The sequence below is a fragment of the Pseudorca crassidens genome, chromosome 10 (assembly GCF_039906515.1).
Source record: "Pseudorca crassidens isolate mPseCra1 chromosome 10, mPseCra1.hap1, whole genome shotgun sequence".
Lineage (NCBI taxonomy): Eukaryota > Metazoa > Chordata > Mammalia > Artiodactyla > Delphinidae > Pseudorca > Pseudorca crassidens.
Window position 1 is genome coordinate 42,318,479 of NC_090305.1, and position 19,763 is coordinate 42,338,241.

Consider the following 19,763-nt stretch of genomic DNA (forward strand, 5'->3'; position numbering starts at 1 on the left):
ACACCAATTTACCATTGTTACGATTTTTTTCAACCCAATAATGCCTTCTTAATTCAGACCTTCCTTATGTTTTGCCAGAAAGAGATGGAAATAGATTGTTTCCCTCAATAAGCTCACATTTTGGTTCTTTTCATTTGTCTAAGCTGAACTCGCAATCTGAACTCAAAAGGTGACTCACTCTCACAGGAAAGAGCTACTCTTTACCCTACTGTGTAATGGCTTGTGAGGTGGGAAAGATGATAAGTAATGAAAAGACTTAGGGGCTGATGCTGATGATGCAAGTACCATCCTGATATACACACATACTCCTGTTTTTGGAAGCCAGTGCCCTTTGTGTAAAGTCTAGTAAAATGAGCTGCAAAACTGTATCTGGAAAGATCACACATTTACCTCCCCCAAACAGCAACCTGATGCCATGACTCAGAAAGAATAAACACACTTTTATCACAACCATTTCACAGTTCACTGCTTGAGATGCTGAAAAGTAAGCTAAATTGGCACTAATTTGCAACTAATTTTAATTCTTTATAGTCAGAGAAGCAAAAATACTATCATCATCCTGGTTGGGAAAGGATACAATCTTTTAATAATTCACTGGCATCTTAAATGGCAAACTAATAAATGAAGAAGCAAAGCTGATCTGTTAGTGAGCATGGTGGATTATAATGACAATGGTGAGATATCCATAGCCTTTGTTTCTGGGCTCTCTGTTATCTGGATTTCCAGGGTAGGGCTTTTTTTAATGGGGTTGTGCCCAAAGGTACCCTGGTTAGATAAGCCAGATGTGCTGAAATTGTGAGAAAATAGAGCATAGAAAGGTAAAGTGTTTCCTTAATGATTGTTTTCTCCAGTAATCACTGTAGCTTTATCAGAAGAAGCATCTATTCACTTACTTCTCCCCTAGAAACTATACATGAGTCTAATTCACCTTGCTTTGGTTGGCTGATGTGCCCCCAGAGGATTGAGACATAATTTGGGTTTGTCTGTTTGGATTCCCTGAGACAAGGTTTTGAGTGTAAATACTAGTTGGTTTTGGCGGTGAAGGGAATCCTGAGAAGGGAGTAGGGCAGTGATTCAGGGCAGCAAAGGCAGACAATGAAAGGCACATTACCAAGCAAAGCATCAGGCAACTAGTTCTTATGTACTAGGGACTCTCCATATCATCCCTCAGATAAATGCCACCAAAGAAGGAAGCTTATTGGTTGAGGGCTGCTCCTGGGGCCATGAATTTCCTGGCTGTTCTTACCTGGCACAAGGGTGTAAGAAACAGGTTCCAGTGTCAAGAAAAAATCCATAGACAAAGAAAAGCAGGTTCCAGTAGCTGGATGTGAGTTTGATGGCCACTGAAATGGCACAGGTGAGGCAATGTGGGGAGGGCACCAGCAGTGTCTTTGCTACAGGTATTAAGACACTTTTTTCTTTTCTTTTTTTTTTTGTGATATGCTGGCCTCTCACCGCTGTGGCCTCCCCTGTTGCGGAGCACAGGCTCCAGACGCGCAGGCCCAGCAGCCATGGATTATGGGCCAAGCCGCTCCGTGGCATGTGGGATATTCCCGGACCGGGGCACGAACCCGCGTCCCCTGCATCGGCAGGCAGACTCTCAACCACTCTGCCACCAGGGAAGCCCTACACTTTTAAAACATTCTTCAGATGCTGAAGACTGAAGAAGTAATAAATGCTAATGCATAAATATGCCAGATGGCTAACATTGTTTTTAAAAATACTTAATGGGATTAAGTTGATTCAGTATGTAAATGGACGAAAATTGTTGGAATGAATTTTCACACTGTGGCTTGTGGGTCTAGATTGTAGGCCCAGATTCTGCTGTTTTAAAATTTCCTACTTTTGCAGCCACTATGGAAAACAGTATGGAGGTTACTTAAAAACTAAAAATAGAGCTATCATATGATCCAGCAATCATATCCTAGGCATAGATCTGGAGAAAACTCTTAATTTGAAAAGATAAATGCATCCCAATATTCATAGCGGCAGTATTCACATTAGCCAAGACATGGAAGCAACCTAAATGTCCACTGACAGATGAATGGATAAAGAAGATCCAGTGTGTGTACACACACACACACACACACACACACACACTGGAATATTACTCAGCCTGAATAAAAGAAATAATGCCATTTTCAGCAACACGGATAGACCTAGAGATTATCATACTAAGTGAAGTAAATCAGACAGAGAAAGACAAATATCATATGTTATCACTTATATGTGGAATCTAAAAAATTTACAAATAAACTTATTTAAAAAACAGAAACAGACTCACAGACATAGAAAACAAACTTATGGTTATCAAAGGACAAAGGAGAGGAGGGATAAATTGGGAGTTTGGGCTTAACTGATACACACTACCATATATAAAATAGATAAACAACAAGGACTACTGTATAGTACAGGACCTACTATAGAGCATATGTATTCATTATCTTCTAATAAGATATAATAATCAGATTTTTCTCATTTTTACAACTTTAAAGAGCATGTTTGGTTCTATTTCTTATCTAAAGGCCCTGAGTTGACCTTCAAAAAATAGTGATTGGTGTCTTCCTTTGCCCACACTGGGGACTGAGTGGCTATTTGTAGAATGGATTTGACAGATGACTAGACAGTATCCCCCTACACCGTGGCTTCTCTTGGCCTACAGGTGTGCTCTACTCACCTCGGCCTGAACTGAGCAATGGGAAGGATGACACATTTGGTCCATATGTCTTTAGCATTCCAGTCTTTGCTTGCATATATGAAGTCTTATTATTTTGTGTTTAGAGCACAGGAGGGAAGCACTGTCCTTGTGATCACGTAATTCAGCCAAGACAATATGTCTCAGATTGAGTGATACTGTGAGCACACAGACCTGGTTTTCTTCCTGTTCAATCCAAAGTATTTGCCATTTATGTGCTCTTCATGGGTTCTAATTGAAACTGATTACTATGTCTAGTTTTTCCTGGAAAACTGGGGAAATAGTCCCAATGTAGCACATTGAACAATGCTTCTTTCTTCAGGTGTCATTAGGAAACATACATAAGAAAGAAGTAGGAAAGATCTTGAAGACAGGGCTCAGGCCCTCTCTTGCTTCATCATGTTTGAGTCCCATCTCATTGTATCGTAAACAATAAAAAGCCTTCTCCAGGTTTTTAAAATGCATGTTCAAAAATTCTCTTTAAACTCATAAAATGGAATTGTTTGTTAGTTGATATTCAACCAGAAAAAATGGGAATGTCTCTAAGTATTTGCAACAGGAGGAGTATAGTGAAAAGACTTGGTTACATAGGTGATGGAGGAGCAGAGAAAGCAATAAAGGATGCTGAGTCAGTCCAGGGATGAGCAAAAGTAGGAAGCTGCCATAAGCCCTAGACTGACAGGACAGAGTGAAGAAGTGGGTCACTGGGATCTGGGGACTGCCATTTTCCTGGTGGTAGCTGGGAGCATGACTGGACTGTCTGGTGGAAGCTGGAGTTATGAAAAGACATGTTGTGGCCAAATTTGCCACCTGAAGCAGAGAGGAAGGGAAAGAAACACTGAGGCTTCTCCCTTGCTCAAGCTTTCCGAACTCTCATCAGTGCCCCTCATTGGCTGATCCTGCAGAAAGACAACTGATACAGGAGATGATGAAATTAGGCTGTCAAGGTCAGCTTCCACCCTTTACCAGATACAGAGGAGAATAGAATGAGGGCCAGGAATAAATAATAGGATGAACAGAAAATACATTTTTGGTTCATTCCATATAGATATTGGAAATTAAGATTGAATAAAGTAATAATTTCTCAATGATCGATTAGCTCATGCTCTCAATACCTTGTTTAATTATGTCTTATGTACTATAATCCTTGCTATTATATGTCCTTTTTATTGGTTAAACTCTTTTGACTTATAGGGAATGTATTATAATCTATGTAGGGAAAGATTTTTTTCCCACTTCTTCACAGTAATTTATAGGGACTTTGTATGTTGTTTCACCATGATTGCGTATCAAAAGGATTATGATCTAGGACATTTATTTTTCTTTTGGTGGAGGTTGATTCCATATTCAAAAGGAAAAAAAGGAAAAAGAGAGTGCGTATCATCTCATAAACTAAATTTTATGAACTGTTTCAAGATAGAGAAGCATCACTCCATCAGGTGCCATTGTATCAGAAAGGAAAGTCCTAAAGGACACACAGACGTTCCCTCCCCAGAGTGGCCAATGAAGGAGGGAGAATCAGTCCAGTGCTGTCAGGAATGGGGTGGTTGAATGAAGGGAGGAAAACCTTCTCCACCTTCAGCTGTGAACACTATTGTACATCATTTTGTAAGATATCCAAAGGAAATATTTAAAAAGTCATTGATGTGTAAACCCAATAAAGTGGGATTTCTCCTGAGAACTGGCAGAAAGAGCCTCATTAGTTAAAAGTAGAGCAGCTGGAAATAACTTTTTCCTCCATCATCTGTTCCCTGGTCCCCTGTCTGTAACATCCACCCCCTATAAAACGAGCTAACTCTGTGTTTCTTCTGAGATTATAAGGAGAAAAAGTGTCAGTTATACAGAATTTAAGATATATCTTGTGTTACATCCACTATTTTAAAGACTCCCAGGTCACAGTTAGGCCACTGGGAAGTCCTAGAGTAGCAGTAACACCTGGCAAAGCCCAGGCTGGCTCAGTCCTCACTCACCTGGCCACGTACTCATTGTGGGGATAAGCATGTACAGTTGTACACAATGTACAGCTGTATACAATGTACAGTTGTATATAATGGTTCATTTTATACAACATACACAACATTGTATACAACTGTACATGTTGTATACAGTGGTTCCATGTGTGTCCACAGACCCTTTTCTCCTAAAAATCCTCATTAAATAACACATTATCCATTCAATATTTATTACAGTCATCCCTCAATACCCATGGGGGATTGGTTCCAGGGACCCCCACAGATAACCAAATCTGCAGATACTCAGGTCCCTTTTATGTATAAAATAGCATAGTTCAATGATGAGAGTTGGCACTCCTTACCCACGGGTTTCACATCTGCAGATTCAACTATATGTATTATCTCACAAATGACTGTTTTATGAAATAGTAAGTATAGTCATTTTGTGTTTTTTATATATACATATATTAAATATTATATAATTATATAAATTATATGAGATAAATATATATATAAAACACAAAGTGACTCAAGAAGAAATAAATAGTAAGACAGAGGAAGCATTAACCATGAAATAAATAGGTTTGGTAAATTTTGCTACATGAAATTTAGAACATTGCTCACCAAAAGACACAATTGACACAATAAGGAAAATGAACAGGTGAGGTACATGAGGAGAAAATATATGCAGCATACGTAAGCAATAAAAACATATATATATTTGCCCATTTCATATGTTTTCATATTATTAGAAGATATTGGTTTATATTATTCATATTTTTACTAACATTCTTTTAATTTTTCTGGATCTGCATTTATTTCTCACTTTTCCTTCCTATTATTATTTATCCTTTAATATATGCATTCTCTCTTTTTCTTTCTTGAAAAAAAAATCAGAGATTTGTCTATTTCCTTTTCCTTTTCAAAGAAACAGATTTGGGTTTTTTGATACTCTCTTCTGTGACTTTATTTTCTCTAGAGTTAATGATCTCATCTTTGTTATCTTCTTTTTAATTTCTTTGTATTTATTCTAGAATTCTTTTCTAACTTCTTAAAGTAAACGCTTAACTCATTAATTTTGAGCTTTTCTGGTGTTCTAATTTAAGTATTTCTGTACTGTGCTCTCTAAATGATGCCTCTCAGTATAATCACAATTCCCTTTAGCTCTTTATAATTGTAATTACTTAAATGCTAAAAAAAAAAAAAAAAACCCACACACTTTCTAATTAGTTAAACCTGAAGAAAAGTTGCATAAATTGTATGAGCAGTTATATTTTACTTCTCATGTACTCTCTTAGATAATCTCTATTCAGTATATTTATAAATACAATGTATAAATAATTTAATAGCATAATATATCAACTATGTGATTTGGTAACTCGTTGCACTGATGTACTTTGCATTGTAAGAAACATGTTTTAGTGTTTAGGTCTCTAATATACGTTTGACACTGGAAAATTCACAACAGGCTAGTTCACAGATGTATTTACTTATGAAAGCCATGTTTCCAGGAAGAGCCACTCTCTGTGGCCAGGCCATTAAGTGTTAGTTTTTTCATTTCAAGTGATAACATTCTCTTTTTAAAAAGTGCTAGCCATAGATCTCTCCTTTCTTAGCCCAACAGTTTCCTACAGAGACAAAGAAAATAAAGTAGCAGAAAAGTCAAGCAAGCTGTAAATGACTTTGGTATTTAAAAATCTGTTTCTGATTTTGTAGTATGTTGTATTTCTCTTTACAGTATTTAGTGTTTGGCATGTTAAATTCACAAGTGTGTTCCCAGTAAAGAGATATTTGTGCAAAGGAAGAAAGTTTTATTCTTACTGTTGCAGTTACTATTGATAATTGCCATTTGCAATCTCTTTAGCATTTAACCAACTCTGTCTAATTTATGCTTTTGATTCATGAATTAATACGGCATGAGATATCTTTCCTTGGAAATAAATATTAATTTAAAACGGAAGTAACTCCATTGTAGAAAAAGCCTCCTTTTGATCATTTGTCAGAATATTTTACATATGCATATGATATGCATATGAACAGTGCTTAAAAGGATTATAGAATAATTAAGATGATGATATAGTTGAAGTAATAAAAATAACATTTTTTTTCTATTTTAATACAGTTTTGAAAGACACCTGTGAATTACAGTTGATTCTTGAACAATGTAGTGGTTAGGGGCTCTGAACTTCTGCAAAGTAAAAAATCCATGTATAGCTTTACAGTCAGCTTTCCACATCCACATCCACGGATGCAACCAACCATGGATCATGTAGTAATTATTGAAGAAAATCCCTGTATAAGTGGACCCATGCAGTTCAAACCCATGTTGTTCAAGGGGTAACTGTACAGTAAAACTAAGACTCAATCTTCCTTATGAATATTAAATTATCAGGTAAAGCAGCTTTAAGACCTCTGAGAAGTTACTAAATATCTATTACTCTTTGGGGATCACATTCAACTAAGTTAACACATTAATCAAACCATCATTCATTGAGCCTTTGCTATGTATTGAGTGATAATGACAAGTGCTGTATATAGGCTCCACTTAATTTAGTGGGCGGTACATGCAGTTCCAGAAGATATAATTTAAAAAGGGCACAGGGACTTTTAATGACAGAATATCTTTCTCCTCATCTTAAGGTGGTGTCAGGTGCAGTGAAGGCAGAGTGGAGGGAATACAGATGGTCCAAACAATTCTTTGAAGCTTTTTTCCCACTCCTGACACCCAATGCTGCAGGTTGCTAAGGGTGGACATCTTGCCCTCAGAGTAGTTCTGTGTAGGGCCAGTGTCCATATTTTCTGACCCAACCATTAGGATGCCACGTCAGATATTTACAAGTGTGCTTAGGGAGATAATGAGATTTTCTATTTGACATCATGACTGCTCTGGAAAATCTATGACCCAAGGATGCTGTGTGTGTATAAAGCCTTCTAGAAAGACAGAATAGACTCTCCTCTAGTTTTCAAATTATCCTCCAAGGACTGCCTGGGGCAGCGGGAGAAAGGAGGGGGTTCCCAATTTCCAGATAGAATCTGGAGGTAAACGCACATTGTCTCATTTTAGGAGATGGAAATGCAAATCTGCATCTTCCAGGATTCTCTGGGCTTCTTGCAGTGGGAGAGTTTCAACATTCATTTGTTACCTATGGTTTTAATAATCTGATGTTGTCTATGGTGAGAACACAGACACATGCAAACGTGTGCACACATGCAGACACAGACACATGTGGTCTTTTTGGAACTTTGGAGATAGGAGTCACTTTCATGTCCAAGCTTGTTATTTAAATAGAAATTTGTCAAGGGTCTGCTCTATATTAGACTGTGCCAGGTACTGCTGATATTTGGGACAAGAAGTCAGACTTAGGCTCTCCTTTCAGAAACGTGTATTTTTAGTCTGAAGTGAAAAAATAGACATCCAATGTATAATTACAATAAATTATGAGGGATATTTTGACAGAAAATTCCATGTGAATAGAAACTGTAACAGGAGGAATTGGTCTAGTTCAGAGTATTGGCAGCAGAAGGGCTTTTCAGGAGGAATGTTTAGGTTGGTTACTGAAGGAAAAGTAGGAGTAGACTAGAGAAAGTCTGGCCTGGATGGCAGATGATAATGTTCTAGGGAGGTCCGGAGGCAGGAGCAATCTCAGAGAAGTCAAGGAGAGGTTCTTTTGCAAATGAGTGAGAGGGATTGGCAAGGAGGATGTTAGGAAGGTGGGTGACAAGCAGATTGTAAAGGACTGTAGGAATGTTGTTAGGGATCTTTGCCTTTATCTCCAAACAATGGGAGGGAGAGGCTATTAAAAGATTAGAAAAGTCACTCTGGCTGGTGGCTGGAGATTGGATTTGAGGAAGGCAAGACCAGAGACAAGGCTACTGCTTAGCTGTTGATTATGAAGCTTGGGACCAGAGATGGTGGTGATTTAGACCAGGAAGTGGAGAAGGGTAATGCCCAGTTTTGCAAAATGTTTGGATTATAAAATTATCAGGACTTGATTTAAGACCCATGGTGATGAGCTAGAGAGAGGGGATTCAAGAAGTACTCCAAAGGTTTGGGTTATTAAACAAAGTTAAAGCTCAGGGATTTTCAGGGTGAATTTTCAAGATACCTTTAAGTTGTCCTTGAAATACTGCTTTGAAAGAGAAAATTAACATGCTGGATGTAACTTTTTTCTGTCCCAGCCCATTTGGTACCTAATTCAACAGATCCTTTTGAGTGCCTCCTCTATTGCTGAGTACTGAGAACAGTTACAGAAATATAGGGATAAAAAATGGACATAGTTTTGTAGTTCAAACAGGCTAGAATGAGGGAGAGTAAAGGAGGTAAGGGAAAGGGGATCCATCTGAATAGCCGGAGCATGAAAGCCTTTTATGGGAAGTTATGGGAAGCATATTAAAAAATCAGCCAGGTGAATAAAGGAGGGAAGAGAATTTTAGGATAAGACAATAATCTGTGCAAAAGGGAGTCATGAGTATTCTTGATGTGAGAAAATAGCTGAAAGAAAAATAAACTGGCCAGAGTATAGTGGGGTGGGGTGTGATGTGATGAGGGGTAGACCAAGGTAATTTTGGAGAAGCAGCAGAGGACAAATCCATGTGGACTAAGATGGCCATGGTACAGAACTTAGGTTTTTTAATCTCAGTGCAGTGGGAAGGCATTGAGCAACCATTTTCACTTTAACTGCTGTATGGAAAATGGGTTGAAGAAAAATCAAGATGAAGAAAGAGAACCAGTAAGCAAGCTATTGCAGTGGAACAGATGAGAGGTAGTGGATGCTCAGATCAGGGCAGTAACTGAGGACTGGGAGATAACGAGAAGTAGGAAGAAAAAGACTTGCGCATGTGATTAAAGACTTTTATCGTTCTTTTAAATTGAAGTATAGTTGTTTTACAATGTTGTGTTAATTACTGCTGTACAGCAAAGTGATTCAGTTATACACACACACGTGCACACACACGCACACTCACACATATATTCTCTTTTTTATATTCTTTTCCATGATGGTTTATCATAGGATGTTGAATATAGTTCTCTGTGCTATACAGTAGGACCTTGTTGTTTATCTGTTCTATGTATAAAAGCTTACATCTGCAAACCCCAACCTCCCACTCCATCCCTCCCCCAACCTCCTCTCCCTTGGCAACCACCAGTCTGTTCTCTATGTCCATGATTCTGATTCTGTTTCATAAATATGTTCATTTGTGTTGTATTTTAGATTCCAAATATAAGTGATATCATATGATATTTGTCTTTCTCTTTCTGACCTTCTTAGTATGATAATCTCTAGTTGCTTCCATGTTGCTGTAAATGGCATTATTTCATTCTTTTTTATGGCTGAGAATTATATATATGTATTTTACATATATACAATATATTCCATTGTATATATGTACCACATCTTCGTTATCCATTCATCTGTCAATGGACATTTAGGTTGTTTCCATGTCTTGGCTATTGTGAATAGTGCTGCTATGAACATAGGGGTGCATGTATCTTTTAGTATTATAGTTTTGTCTGGATATATGCCCAGGAGTGGGATTGCTGGATCATATGGTAATTCTATTTTTAGTTTTCTGAGGAACTTCCATGCTGTTTTCCACAGTGGTTGCACCAACTTACATTTAGGGAAGACTTTTAGATCTTTCCCTGAGAAGCTGGGTTGATGGTCATGTCATTCACTGAGATGTGGAAGAATCAGAAAAAGCAGTTTTGAGATAAAACCAAGAGTTCACGCTTGGACATACTAAATTGATATGACTCCAAGTCTCTCACAGTTCTAAAGTGACGTAGAGAGAGCAAAAGTCTCCTAGGTACCAGACAGGGACAAAGAAATAGCAAGAGTGGCCTCTAAGTTTGGATGAATTGGACAAAATGAAATGGACTGGAGATTGACAGTGAGATGGACATCTCAGTGATTGGAGGGATGGTCCTGCCCAAGACCAGACAGGAGAAATGAACATCACATCAGCACGTGCCAGTATAGACAGACACCGATGATGAGGTCCAAATACCCTTCTTCCCTCCTCTCACCACACAATGCTCCAAGGAAGGCTAAATAGGTCCTGGGAATTAGCTACCTCCCAGAAAGCAATCAAGGAAGAGATAAATCCTCAGTTAACTAATTTTGAAATAGAAATGACTATGTATACCAAGAATTGACTAATATGACATTATTTGCCCATAATATTGGATGGGCAATTAAAATAGAAATTAAACAATATTACAAAAATACTAAAAAAGTTCCATATGTATATATGCATGTGTATGTATATGTGTGTGTATACATACAGAATGTGTGTGTGTCGGTGTGTATAATGTATACTCTCTTCATAGTTAATTAGAACTTTTTTGAGAGAGAAAGTTTTGTATCCTCAGTTGTGCTTAATGTAATTGTTGTTCCAAACAGATGTTTGGTATATGCTTGCTGATGAATAGACAACATTTTAGAGTGCAGACAATTAAAAAAAGAACATGCAAAATTTTGTTGAATATCTCAGTGGCCACGTTTAGTATCTGCAATGTCCATAGAATGAGATAATTCTGATTAATCAAAATCCCAAGAAAACAAGAAACCAATAAAAATTGGGTTTTAATAAGTTAAGTTTCATATGATGCAAATACACAGAAAATTTTTACTAAAATTTAGATGGTTCTTTCCTTGGCTACATATACAAATGTTCTCTATTGAATGAAAATCTATGTATCTTTTTGAAATCTGGGCAAGAATAAAAAGTGTAAAACTGACCTCTTCTGCTATTTTTGGTCCAATAAATGCTAAGTCAACTATAAAAATTTGATTTGAAAAGGAAAAGAATGCAAAAAAAACAAGCTTCTGAAACTCAATGTTTCTTCATTCATATAAAAACAAGTAAAATAGTAGAACAGTGTGAGTTCTGCCTTTTGACTTTGTAATGCTCTTTATGAAACCTAATTTAGACTTGGGAAAAATTATATCATCACCAGAACTAGTTTTGTACTTAAAGCATTATTGAGAAATGAAGGACTTTTCAGTGATGTATAAAGAAAAGATCCTTAGAAATGGGGATGAAATAAAAGATGAAAAGACTTTGACTTTGTCTCTGTGGGGGAATTGAGAGATCATGCAAGGAAGGCATTACTTATTGTGTTAATTACCTAGCAGGATCATCAAAATTCTTCTCCAGGATATTCCCAGCACCACTCTCTTCTGTTCTTCCACTTTTATTTTTGAAAATGTATTTAAACTTCTGAATAGGTTCTGTGGTTTGAGCCACAGAAAAAAGCAGTAAAGCAGATAGTGCAAACATACAAAATAATTGTGGGTATTTTCCAAATATATGAAATATTATGCTGCCCCTATATTATTATAATTTGAACTCTGTTGATGAACTATTTTAAAACCCAACTGAGAATGATGAGCAGAGAAATTAAATATCATTTTTAATGGTAATTCAAATAATTATGTGTAGCTATTTCTTAAGGAAGCAATCATCAATGCACTGATCCTCTGTACTAATATATTCTAATGTATGACACATGAAAATGGGAAAACTGTTTTAAAAACTTTGGTACAAAATATTTACATCTTCCTCCTGCAGAATTAAACATGGCCACAGTACTGTACATTTGTGTGTGTGGGGGGCTGTTCTTAAATGAAACTTAGATCATTAAATAATGCCATCAAAATAAATTTTCCTTTTTGTTGGAAACTGACCACATGAAATTTTTGTTTTCAAAAAATAGAAGGCCATCTCAAATTAGAATCAGATTGATAGAACATTTATTGATTCATATAACTGGGGAAAAATAGAGATGGAACCAGTCAATGGGTCAACTGGATCCAGAGCCTAAATGGTGAGCTCACCATTCTTTATCTCATATCTTCATTGTTCTCTTCTTCTCTACCTCTGGGCTTTGACCTTATCACATACCATTTTAAAAATGAGCAAACTTTATCTGCATAGCAAGGGAAGCAGTCACTGGTGGTTTTAGGCTGATATCATCCTAACTAAGTGACTCCAGAAAAGTGGTTCTCATAGTTGCTGATGCTGAACCAGCAGCATCAGCAACACCTAGGAACTTGTTAGAAATGCAAATGCCATGCTCACATCCCAGACCTACTGACTCAGAAACTCTGGACCTGGGCTTTCCATCCTCAATCTGTGCCTTAACATACTGTCCAGTTAATACTGAAGTATGCTAAATTTTGAGAGAAGCATTGCCCTGAAGGAAAGAAAGACTGTCTCTTTCAGTGTACATGAGTCTCAGGGAGGGACTCATTGACTTAGTATCAATTATATCTCAAACTCTTAGATGCATGACTAGAGTCAATGATGTAGAAAACTGTAGTGAGCTTGACTGAAGTATATGTTTGCACCCTTGGCCAGGGAAGTGAGATTCTGTGTATGAAAGCCCTTCCAGAATCACACAGGAGAAGCAGAGGAAGAGAATATCTCCCCAAACAGGAGAGCGCTGTTACCTAATAAAGAGGGAAAGGATGCAAAGGTGAAGGAAACACAGAAGATTGGTATCTTGTAATAACCTATAATGAAAAAGAATATATATATATATATATATATATATATATATATATATATACACACACACACATATCTGAATCACTTTGCTGGACACCAGAACATTGTAAATCAACTATATTTCAATAAAAAAATTTAGAAAGCAAGATATGGAAGATGGTTTTAAAATATAAGATTGGATCTTCTTCTCCAATTCAAAGATGACCACATTTTAATACCTATCTCATACATTTCCTAGAAAAATCCTACAGAACAAGAACACATGCTATCAATTCCATCTTATCCATATTCTTGGGAAGAATGAGTCACGTATTATCAGTTTTACCTGTTGCCACTGTGGAAAAATACAACATATAAAATTTACATGATTTGTTCAATGTTATTCATCAAATGATGGAGTCAAAACTAGACTACAGTGTATAAATGGGCAAGTCAGGAAAAATTGCTTGTCAGATGTTGCAGATATACTAGCAAAATAAGATTTTGCTGATATAATCTCATGGTCACAATATCTGGATGATAACATTTTCCCCTTTTTCTGGTTATTTACCTTTTTGTAGCTCAAACCCATCTGTAGGAAAGAAAGAAAATATGAGATACATATTAGATTAATTAGCCAAAACAAAATAGTATCTCTTTATTGTTGAAGGATGGCTTAAACAAGCTACCTGGAAATAATGGCATTTGATAAAGTTTTACAAATAAAATATGAAACCTCGGAAGCCTATATTAAAGGAAAGCAAATAAAGTTTAACATTGTGCCTTGAGTCTATGGAAAGTTCAGCTCTAAAAGTGTAGAAAGCAGCATGCTTCATTAACCATATCACTGTCAAACAGATTTTTTTCAACTAATCCCAGAGATACTTTGACTCTTTGAAGAACATAATTTTAGAAGTTTACTTTGATTTCATTTCCAAACAACTACAACTAAAACATGTGAACACCGTTAACTTTACATTTTTTAAATTAAACTTGCTTCAGAACTTCTTCCCAAGGAAATACCTGAGAACCAAAGAACTATGGGTGATCTGTATGAAAAAAAACTTAGTGGATGGTTAGTGTTTAATTTTTTTTCTTTTTGTTCTAGATATGTCTACAAATAAGAGTGATATTTTTGCAGAGGTGTGGTGACCATCTGTCATTCAGAGATGTCTAAAATCTTTTAAACATGTGTCTACATTTCCATAGCCCTATTGAATGCTGCCTCCCCAAGATAGAATGCATCCAATTGTCTTCCCCAGCTCCCCTCCCACTAGGGTCAGACAGATGATCTACCTTCCTCCAGTGAAACAAAACCTCCCAAAATTCTGGTTTGGAGTTGAGCCAAGTGAAGAAACAAGCTCAACATGGAAAATGTACTTTGTTGGCTCTTGTTTCTGGTTGACAATAGGGACAGACTCCTAACCAAGCCAGTTCAGCATGGTGTTTCCGGGACTGGCAGTGGGTAATGTGACAGCATCTCAGCATGGTGTTTCTGGGACTGGCAGTGGGTAATGTGACAGCATCTCAAATTAAGAATCGCTACTGTGGCAGAGCTATTGTTCTGACATCATTAGTGTCTAAAGCCAACTTCTCAGGCCAGTTCTGGAGTCGGAGATGTTCTGACATTGGAGTTCAGAGCCTAATAATTCTTGGAGCTTCTAATGTGGATCCATAAATTCTCTCTTGCTTAAACTAGCTAAGATGGATTTTATTGGCGGAAACTAAGAATTCAGAAAAATATGAAGAAACAAGGCATTCTGGAAAACGATGGCATGTTTAACTGCATCTTAATCTGATTATTTATTTTCAGTTTTTCCAATAGTCTGTAAATGTTCCAATTAATTATGGTATTGATTTTATAAGCTGACTATCAAAAGAGATGCCAAGGTGATTCATATGTTTTCCAGTGTATTCTACTACAGGAAACTTAAGTCCCCTCTACCAAGGAGATGTTTATCTCTTTTGCCTCTTCTGTTGGACTAGTGTGATATGATATCCTTTATATGTTTATTATAGGTATGGATCAAAAAGAGCCATGCCAGAAGGAAAAAAAAACCCAGAACTTTAGCACTATAAGTTTAACATTGCTTTTAAGAGTTAAGAGAAAATAAGATTTTATAAAATACTTGTTTAAGAATTATAAATCTCTATACTATACTCCCTGATATCTACCTTCAAACAAGTCACTTAACCTCCTTGGAATTTAGTGTGCTCTTCTATAAAATTTAGACAATAACTCATTTTTCCTTATTATTTTGGGACATTGTGATGAGAAGTAGCTTTCAAAGTATCAAAAAATAATGTAAATTTCCTTTCGTTTGAGCAATGCATCCTCCATAAAACAAAAGTCTACTTCTCAAAGGAAAAAAAAAGAGAAAATGGATTGTTACTATAGGAAACTGCAGGCAAATACCCCATATTGTGTTTTGAAATGTAAATATTTTTATGAAGGCAAGGGAACATTATCTATTTCAAACAGAAGAAAAGGAATTATTATGAAATGTATTTAAATGTAAGAACTGATTAGAGCAAAATTAATTAGCCTATGAGAAAAAAACCTTTGGGAGTTCTTCAAATACTCCTATTTGATTTCAATTTTGAGGTCTTGAGCTAAAAGATAAAAACTGCCAATCAACAATCTTCCATTTGTTGCTTTATTATTCTGCCATGAAGATAACATTTTTTTCAGGATTATACTTGATTCCAGGTAACTTCTGCTTAGGGATAAAATTAATCTAAAAGAATGAGAATCCCCCAGATTAATTGTGGGCTTACATATCAAAAAACTTGGTTTCACTTGAAAAGAAATTGAAATAACTTTAGTTAGAATTTATTGTGAGTCAGTCTTGGGAGTAAAGAGTGGATCAGAGAAAATGGGAATAGAGAAAAAGAGAGGAACTATAAAGCATTCATTCCTCTATGTTTCTTAAAATACTTAAGATCAAAGAGAAAATTCTACTATACAAATAAAAAAAATTGAAAGGTAAATTTTATTAATTCTATATTTAAAATTCGGGTTTCTTAAGTCTTACAAAGAATGGAAACTCTAATGAAAAGTAGAAAAAAGAGATAAAAAGAAGTGACAGGAGATAAGGAAGAAATAAAAAGATACTCGAAAAGAGTAAGAAAAGAAAGGACCCAAAGTGAAGGAAAGGGAGTAAGTGAGGAAGGAAAAGAAACATGGTGAGTGGACAGGGAGATGTGTAGTCTCACATTGTCTGCTGCTCAGCCCCCCCAAAAACCCCAGTAGCTTAACTATTTGACTATTCTTGCCTCCACCCCCTCCCACCTCCACTCATTTCTGTGTCTTTGACTCATCTGGCTGATTATATTTTGCCAACTCAAATTGTAATTCATGGTGTGACTACAGGATTAAATATCTGAAATTGAGTCTGTTTCAAACAAATCTGAATCTATCCCCCAAATGTATTCATTCTCCTTATTCCTTAACCTTAAGGACTTCATCTGAATATTTAAATACATCCTTTTTAGAGAGGCAGTATGGGAAAGGGGGTAGCTAGGAACTCTATCAGCAACCAATGGATATTTAACTTTAGCAAATATTGATGGTCTGGGTGAAATTGATTTGGGCCGTTCTTATTAAAAAAAGTTTACACCTATTGACAAACCATGATACTGTGATGCATTTCAGCATTATATGTTGTATAGTATCAAATATAATTCTGTTGTTTACTGAGATAACCTATGTTAATGCATAGGCTATATAGCTTCACCTATTCCCATTTGCCATCTCTTGTTTGTTCCCATGGAAACATGAACACTTAATGGAAAAGCATGTAAAGGGATGTATAAACTCACACTGCTTCTCACTGCCTCATCTTATTTCTCATCTGTCCATGTGCCAAGATGGAAGACCCTTTTCTTCTTTTTTTAGCCATTGGGCAGATTTCTTCCCACATTCTCTGTGGTCCATCCCTCAAATCCAGTTCTGATCTCTCTACTCTCGAACTTCTTTCACCAAGTGCTTATTGGATGTTGAGAATTTTTTCATGTATGATCATCAAAGATATTGGTCTGTATGCTTTGTCTGGTTTTAGGATCAGGCTGATACTGGCCTCATAAAATGTAAGGACATTTAGGGCTAGAAAAGAATCAAATTCAATGTTGCTCCTAAAGGAAAAGAAAAACAGCAGAAAGTCTCGTAGAAAAACTGAGCAGGAAGCAGCTGGCCGCTTACAGAAGTTTTCATCTACCTTCCAAATACAGCTACTTTCCTTTATTCCATCTCTTCTACAGTTTGATACAGAGATTTCCTGGGGATGGATACACTTAAGACTATATTTATTTAGGCATATAGGCTTTTTATGTTCCTGGTAGGAAAGAAATTTTATGTTTTGGCGATGATAAGTTTTTCTTTTTCTGTGTTAAAAGTTGCCTTTCTAGCTTTGTAAAACCAGAAATAGTTTAATAAATGCTATTAACATTCATACAAAATATTCTCCATTTTATGTAATGGGGCAGACACCATGCATTAGAGAACACGACTACATGGACATTGATTACCCATAAATGTGAGGAGACAAAACAACTGGGGTCCAATTTGCACTTTGATGAAGTTCTGTTTCTCACAGGACTCAGGATTTATATGGAGCTAAAAGGGTCCGCATAGTTGTTGGTAAGACCTTTGCACAAAGGGATGAAGTGAAGGTAGTTAGCACCCTGAAGCCCAGGGAAACCTCAGTCAGGCCCATAAATACTAATCACCACAGCTCTAGCAATCACAAACACTGGAAGAGAAAAGATGGCTGATTCCCAGTGAAAATCACACAGCAGTGTTGAAAGCCAGTGATGATTTGAACAGCCTGTTATCAAAGCACAGCCCACTCACCAAATTAAATCATTTTTCATAGAATAGTATGAGAAAGTTCCCACATTTTTCTGATATCATTTTGAGACAGTGGAATCACTGAAATAATTTGTCTAAACATGTTCCCAATGGTAGGCCAAAAAGCTCTAATGAACTGTACAATCAGCTCCCCTTCACAATTTAGAATAAAGCATGTGTAAGTGTGCCATGGATTGGATTACATTAGGGCTGATCTGACAACTCTGTTTGCTAATAACATAATGGAATTTTTTTTTCTTTTGATCTCATTGAACTACAGAGATCTCCTCTGGCTTGGTTTGTGCCTCCTGAACACAGCTGAAGATAATTTTAACAAGGGACAATTAAAACATTCCATTTGACTTCAAAGAATGCCAGAAGGATTAACAAATTTTGTGAGCTGAAGCTAAAGAAAATCTTAGATTGGTACCCAGGACATTCCTCAGCATCATGTGGTCTAGTTATTATTGCTTCTTTTTAATAGTAATGGTCATGGCAATTATTATAAGTAGCTTATTACGTTTTCCTGATTAATAGAGCAAACATTATGTTAAGTGACCTACAGGCTTTATATACACTATCTCTCTTTTAATTCTCCCCAAATCCTCTTCTTTAATGATACTTATTTTACTGGTGAAAAAAATGGGGCTAAGTAATTTGGCAAAGTTGTATGCCTCGTATGTGACAGGTCAGGATTTGTACCTGGGTTTGCTTTACTCTAAATCCCATGAAATTGATCACTTTGTTATACTTCATCAGAAGGCAGGGAGCTCTATTTAGATCCTTTGTACTACAAGGGTTCAGTATGATTTTACATCTTGATTATTTTTCCTAATAGCGCTCCATATATACGTACCGCTTAAATATAAATATTAAGAGGTGATTCACTTAGGAGCTCGTACAGACCACATTACTGGCTTATAAATCACTTGGACTCTGCTAATCCAAACTATTGCTCACATATACCACTAACGAAACATTTAAGTGCATACAGAGAATCTGCAATACTGCAATATCCTCTCTCGTCAACCATCCATTCATCCATTCGTTCATCCCTCTCCCACCCCCTCACAAGAAATCCTATGTGCAAAGCATCTTGCTATGCAGTGAGGAGCTTGTGTATTGTAAAGTCCCTAATCTCTCCTCCAGGAGCTGGTACTACAGTGAGAGAGATAAATGCTACACTGAATAGCGGTCACGCCAGCGCCACGGAGCAATCCGTTATTTAAAATCGAAACTTACTCTACCTCTCACTACGTTTGTTCCAAGATGAGTGGCAAAATTTACATCAGTGAAAGAAGAAATCTCCCTAGGGCTCTTTCTCCCACCCAGAGGCTGGTGAAGGAAGGGGAACAGAAATGTCTCTGCCGATTCTTCTTTGCTGTTAAAGGAAGAGATGGATGGTCCCTTTGCTAGAGGAGACATGAAAGTCTTTGGATCTACAAAAATAAACTCTGCACACATTAGGTGGTAAAGAGCTAAATTACTCAGCCCAATACCAGGAAAGGGAAAGAGTTTTGTATCAGAGCCCATGGTTGCTAAGGTCTGAGAAAGCAGAGCTGCCAGGAGAGGACTGAAAGTGGGAGGGGAGAGCAAAGTGCTGACGTCAGCCCTCCATTTCCCTAAAGCATCGTCGAGTCAGCTCACATAATGCCCTGTGGGCATTGCTGATATTCTCTTTTAGGAGGGTGGGTGAAAGAGGAGGATTGTGAAAAAGTGACCAGGTCTTCACTTTCAGTCTCTCCACTGAAAAGAGGGAGAGAGGATGAGATAC